This window comes from Notamacropus eugenii, chromosome 1 (assembly GCF_028372415.1).
Source record: "Notamacropus eugenii isolate mMacEug1 chromosome 1, mMacEug1.pri_v2, whole genome shotgun sequence".
NCBI lineage: Eukaryota > Metazoa > Chordata > Mammalia > Diprotodontia > Macropodidae > Notamacropus > Notamacropus eugenii.
In genome coordinates, this window is record NC_092872.1 from 662131135 (window position 1) to 662136913 (window position 5779).

The 5779-nt window shown below is 32.1% G+C and overlaps 1 protein-coding gene across 8 annotated transcripts in view; it reads right to left on the reverse strand.

Annotated features, from left to right (window-relative positions):
- Positions 1–5779, reverse strand: part of SOCS5 (suppressor of cytokine signaling 5) — a 69962-nt gene that overhangs the window by 23655 nt on the left and 40528 nt on the right. For 3 of the 8 annotated variants that reach the window (XM_072635683.1, XM_072635686.1, XM_072635688.1), the window contains 2 exons: positions 4806–4873; positions 2215–2305 (listed from right to left, as the gene is read on the reverse strand). The exons of 2 other annotated variants lie outside the window; for them this stretch is intronic. The gene's annotated coding sequence lies outside the window, so the exon portion shown is untranslated. The remainder of the gene's footprint in view (positions 1–2214; positions 2306–4805; positions 4874–5779) is intronic. 3 more of the 8 variants (XM_072635681.1, XM_072635682.1, XM_072635685.1) reach the window with 1 other exon arrangement.

Consider the following 5779-nt stretch of genomic DNA (forward strand, 5'->3'; position numbering starts at 1 on the left):
TAAATACAGTATAAATAAAATAAAAATATTAGGAAGAGAGGAGATTCTACCAAATTCCATCTATGATACAAATATGATTTTGATACCTAAAAAAGAAGAATCAAAACCTGATGCAAAAAATTTAAATAGTATTGAAGAGTTACATCAGCATAATACAAAGATTACACGCTTTGGCCAGACCAGCTTTATAGCAGAAATGCAAAGCTGATTCAATTTTAGGAAAATTATTAACATAATAGACTAAGGTTAATAACAAAAACTACAAATGGCATATTATCTCAATAGGTGCCAAAAAAAAGCCTTTCACAAGACACAACCATTTAATCTATATATTTAAAAAGCAGCACTGGAAAACAGTAATAGGTGGAACTTTCCTTAACCTGTTAAATAGTATCAAGCTAAAATCAAGTCAGTATTACCTATAATGGAGATAAACTAGAGGTCTTCTAATTAAGATTAGGAATAAAAGCAAAGATAACCATTATTACCATTACTATTTGGTTACAGTGTTACAAATACAAGCTATAAGCAACAAGAAAACAAGAAAAAGAAAGTGGAGTAAGAACACACAAAGAGGAAGCAATTTATCATTGTGCAGGTAACACAGAGAGCAATGAAAAATCAACTAAAAATTAAGTGAAACAATAACTTTAACAAAACAGTGGGATATAAAACAACATTTCTGTATATTGCCAATAAAATTCAGCAGAAAGTGATAGAAATTCCATTTTTAAAACTACATGGTATTTAAAATATTTGAGGACCTAACTGGCAAGTCACACAGAGGAACTATTTGCATAGAACTACATTCCTTACAGAAATAGACGAGTAATTGGGTAAATATTAATTGCTCATGGGGAGGCCAAGCTAACGTAATAAAAGTGAAAATACTACCTACATTAATTTACTTGTATCAGTGTCATACCAAGTTATTGAAGGATTACATTAAAGAGTCAGAAAAAAAAATAGTAACCAAACTTATCTAGAGGAATAAAAGCTTAAGATTATCAAAAGAAATAATTGGGTGGGGGGGATGGGAAAAGAGTCCACCAATATCAGAAACCAAATTGTACTGCAAAGTAGTAATAATCCAAAACAATTTCGTACTGATTAAGAGAGAGGTTGATCAGTGGGAAAAATTAGGTACACAACATACATAAACAATAGGGAACTAGAGAGTGCAGGGGATACAGCCCTGGAGCCAGAAGCCAGGAAGACCTGAGTTCAAATCCAAACTTAGGTACTTCCTACTTTTATGACCCTGAGTAAGTCATTAACCTCTGTCTACCTCAGTTTCCTTTTTTATAAAATAGCAATAATAATAGCACTACGTCTCAAGGCTGTTATGAGGGTCAAATGAGTTAGTTACTAATTGTGAAGCACATTGTGTTAGAAACTTAGAACATTATATAAGTGTTAGGTATTATTATTTTAAAGCAAATAAATAGTTGCATAGTGATTGATAAATCCAAAGATCCCAGTTACCATGATAAGAATTCACTATTAGACTTCTAAGAAAATTGCTAAGTAGTCTTGTAAGTAAGAAGCTAGGTACAAACCAACATCTTTATACAATATGATAAGATAATTTCCAAATGAATACATGCCTCAAACATAAAAAGTGGTATCATAAGCAAAATTAGAACAGCAAGGAAGTAACTGCCTTTCAGATCTATATCGACAAAGGAAGATTTTCATGACCAAGAAATAAAGAATGTCCAAGTTAAAATGGACAATTTTAATTCCATAAAATTAAAAATAGTAACAAAGCAATTATCAAAATGATAGAATAGTAGCTGAAAGAGACTACATGAGGAAGAATCAAGAAAAAATAACCCACTACACAAACAAAACCAATGTAGCTAAAAGAAGTAAAACAGGTAACTCAGAAAAAATATTTGCAGCAAATTTCTGTTAAAAGTGTCATTTCTGAGATATATAAGGACATGATTTAAATTTGTAAAAATAACAAAATAGGTGCTTACTGATTGTGAAATAGCTGAAAAAGTTGTAGAACATGAATGTAATGGAATATACTGTGCTGTAGAAAACAATGAACATGACATAGAGAACCATGAAAAGACGTATGAACTGATGCAAAGTAAGCAGAACAAAGATAACAACATAAACAAAGAACAAACAGTTGAAACAGCATGTTTTGAAATTATAATGACCAAGTTCAGCCTCAAAGAAGATATACAAGGAGGCACCTACCTTTCTACCCTTCTCTGAAGAAGTGGAGGACTATGGGCATGGAATATTGCATATAATATGTCTTTCGAATATGTTGGTTGGTTTTGCTGAACTTTGGGGGTAGGAGGAGAAGAAAGGAATAAAAACACAGGGAGACATAAGTGTTGTAAAAACCTGAAATAGCAATGCAAATATATTTTTTAAAATAAAAAAACTCAGTTGAGGATCTTAAGATGCCTCTTTCAGAATTAGCCAAGACTAACAATAAAGATATAAAAAGAAGAATTTAAGGATTTGAATTGAGTGTTAGTAAAGTTAGATATGTCTCTGGTAATTACTAAATGGAAAATCAAAAAGAATATACAGTCAATCCTCAACATTCTCGTTTAACTTCCACAACTTTAAGCATTCGCATAATTTTACTGGTAACATTATTTTTACTTTTGCATTGGCAACAGCACACATTTACAGCTATGCATAGGAGGAAAAAGTCAGAGGTGCGATATGTGCAAATTTGTGGTATTCTACTAGGATACATTATTTCAAGTGGGGACATCCTTCACAATCTCCAATGGCATCCACCAGCCATGACAGGTAGAGGTGATGTTGAGATCTTGCTAGTCTCAGGGTCATCCAATAGCAGTGACTAGAGGGCTGGCAACCTCTCCCATGGTTTTCAGAGGGTGACCAAGATAGAGAGGTCTTTGGCGGTAGAGAATACAGTACAACGCCCTCATATTGCCATTTACCACAGTGGAAAGTAAGATTCAAGTTTAAAGAAAGTCTCAGTTTTAAGAATTTTATTTGCTGTACAGTATTTATAATACTATAGATTTTAATGGGTTATGAAAGGGGAATATTGTCTGAAATCGCTGTTTTTTAACTGTGATATTAGTACAAAAGATCACAGAATTCTAGGGAATTACTAGTGAGAAAAAATGTTTTACATGTTATCAATTTTATTTTGTGTACTACATTTTATAGTTTATTTTGTGATTACTGTGTTAGGAAAAATGCTTATTATCAGAAATAATGTTTGATTATAAATAATTGTATGTGAAAAAGTGTATTGTGGGCACTAAAACCCCCCATATCGACATTTGAGTTTCATACTTTCACACTGTTTTCTAGGAACATTATACCTGCAAAAGTTAAGGGTTGGCTGTATGTTTCTCAATTGTGGATGACACTTTTGCAAAAATTGGTCATGTGTTACATATATAAACCTCAAACAAATACAGAAAAGCAGAATTATTAAACATATCCTTCACTTATCAAAATGCAATCAAAATTATCATCAGTAAGGGGGTATTTGAAGAACAGATTCAAAACTGAAATAAGACTCAAAAATGAAATCCAAAAGAATGTGTCGGTCAATGAACAAATTATAGAAATAGTAAGCAATTTCATAAAAGTGACAATGAGAGAAAATCACAAAACTTTTGAATGCAGGAGAAGTACTCCTTAGGGGGAAAAACATAACTTTGAACACTTTCATCATCAAAAGAGAGAGAACAAATTAATGAACTGGGCATGCAACTAAAATAACTAGAAAAGCAATAAACTAAAAACCTTCAAGTCTAACTCCCAGCAAATAGTATCCTTTCAAATACTTGAAAACAGTTATAATGATGCCCCACAGCTTCTTTTATTTCCTTCAACTGATCCTAACATGGCATTGTCTCTAGTCCCTTCAATTTTTAAAGAGGGAAATTAAATAATGATGATAATAATAATGATAATAATGATTTAAAAATTTAATAAATTTAATAATGACTACAAAGATACCTTAAATTAAAGGTCTTCAAACAGAAGATTTACAGGTCACTGTCACTTAAGATAGTGGCCAGACTGATCCTATAGAAGTCATTTTCCCCTAAAGATCAGGTAATCTAAGTTATCACTATATCTTATACATTAGAACCAATGTTTCTTCTCCCAGCCTCACTAACCCACCAAAGTAATATTTTTTCATTGATATCATCATTCTCCATCATTTAACCTTGAAATTTAAGTAATTTTTTTAACCTTTTCTTCACTTTCATTTGCCATATAAAATCATCACTAAAGAACCATGAATTCTTCTTTTGAAACATCTTTTGCATTTATTTCTTCTGATGTTTGGAGACATTTAAGAATAAAGATGATGTAGTTCACAAATCTGAGACCAATTAACAATAAGATTTCTTAAAGGCAAAACTAACTTCTACAAATTCAAGAATGATTTTTTTTTTAAACAACAGATCAACCTAGAGGCACAGTGTATACAGTACAGGGGACAGAGTGCTAGATTTGAAGTCAAAGAATGTAGGTTCGAATCCTGGTTCTGCGACTTAGCACTTTGGTGCAACTTTGGATAGATACCTCTCTCAAAATCAGCATCCTCATATTTAAAATGAGGGCACAGAACCAGGTGACTCTTGAGGGCCCTTCAGGCTAAAATCTATCATCCTATGGTGTCAACTACTTTTAAGTTATAGTCAATTCAGAGTATTTATTAAGATCACAGGTCAAATTAGATGATTACAAAGACCATTTTTCCCCCTCTAGAAATCACAACTATTATAAACTCAAATTTCTGAAGGAATGTAAAAAAACCAAAGTGTACTCACTGGGGAGAAGTACGTCTTGAAATTGTCATTAACGTTTTCTGAACAGTCATACTAAAATTGTTCAGAACCTGAAAGAAAAAGTATACTAAGAATGGCGATCTTCTTGATAACTCTCATTTTATTATATTAAATCCTAGCTATATGACAATTTCAATTTCCTTTATATTTGCTGATTATATAGTAAACTCCTATTAGTGCAAAGTTACTGTATCTAAAGTACTAATTTTTTAAGAAAATGAATTTTTCAAAGCCCATGAAGATTACAATGAACATTATTAATCTCTGATGAATCAGAAAGTATTTCTAAATCTTCTAGTGTATTAGAGTCACTGAGTGTCATCACTGTATAGTATTGTAGATATAGAAAATATATAAAAGGTACAGGGGACTTAATTTCTTTCACTGACTTACCTTAGAGGGGAGTGAAAAAAGAGCATGGGAAGGGAAATAAATCCAAGGTAATTTGAAACTGTTATTTTGTATTTTACAAGATACAAAATATTCTGCATTTTTCTTAGAATAAGAATAAAGAACATAAAGAAAAATGTTAAGATGAAAAAGACTTAAATGCTGCATAATGTCTGCCTTTTTGCTCTCCAGGGAAAGGCAGAGAGGATGATGAATCTCTACTTCCCAAAGTGTTCAAAAGCAAAAGTCTAATTCATTCACCAATTATATGTGCCTTGGATAAACTGCTATCCTCTCTAATTATCTGGAGTAAGTATTGTTAGGATATTTAAAAAATATCATTTCCTACCCTGTAGATAAAAGAGTTTTCTCAGAAGTCTTTTTAGATTCAGAGAAATAACAGTTAGATGGTACAGTAGATATAGTCCTGGACTTGGGAGTCTGGAAGTCTTGAGTTCAATTCCAGCCTCAACCACTTACTAGCCATGTGACCCTGACAGCAACTCCACTTAAATCTCTTTATGCTTCAGTTTCTTCCTCTGCATAATGGGGATAATAGCACCTAC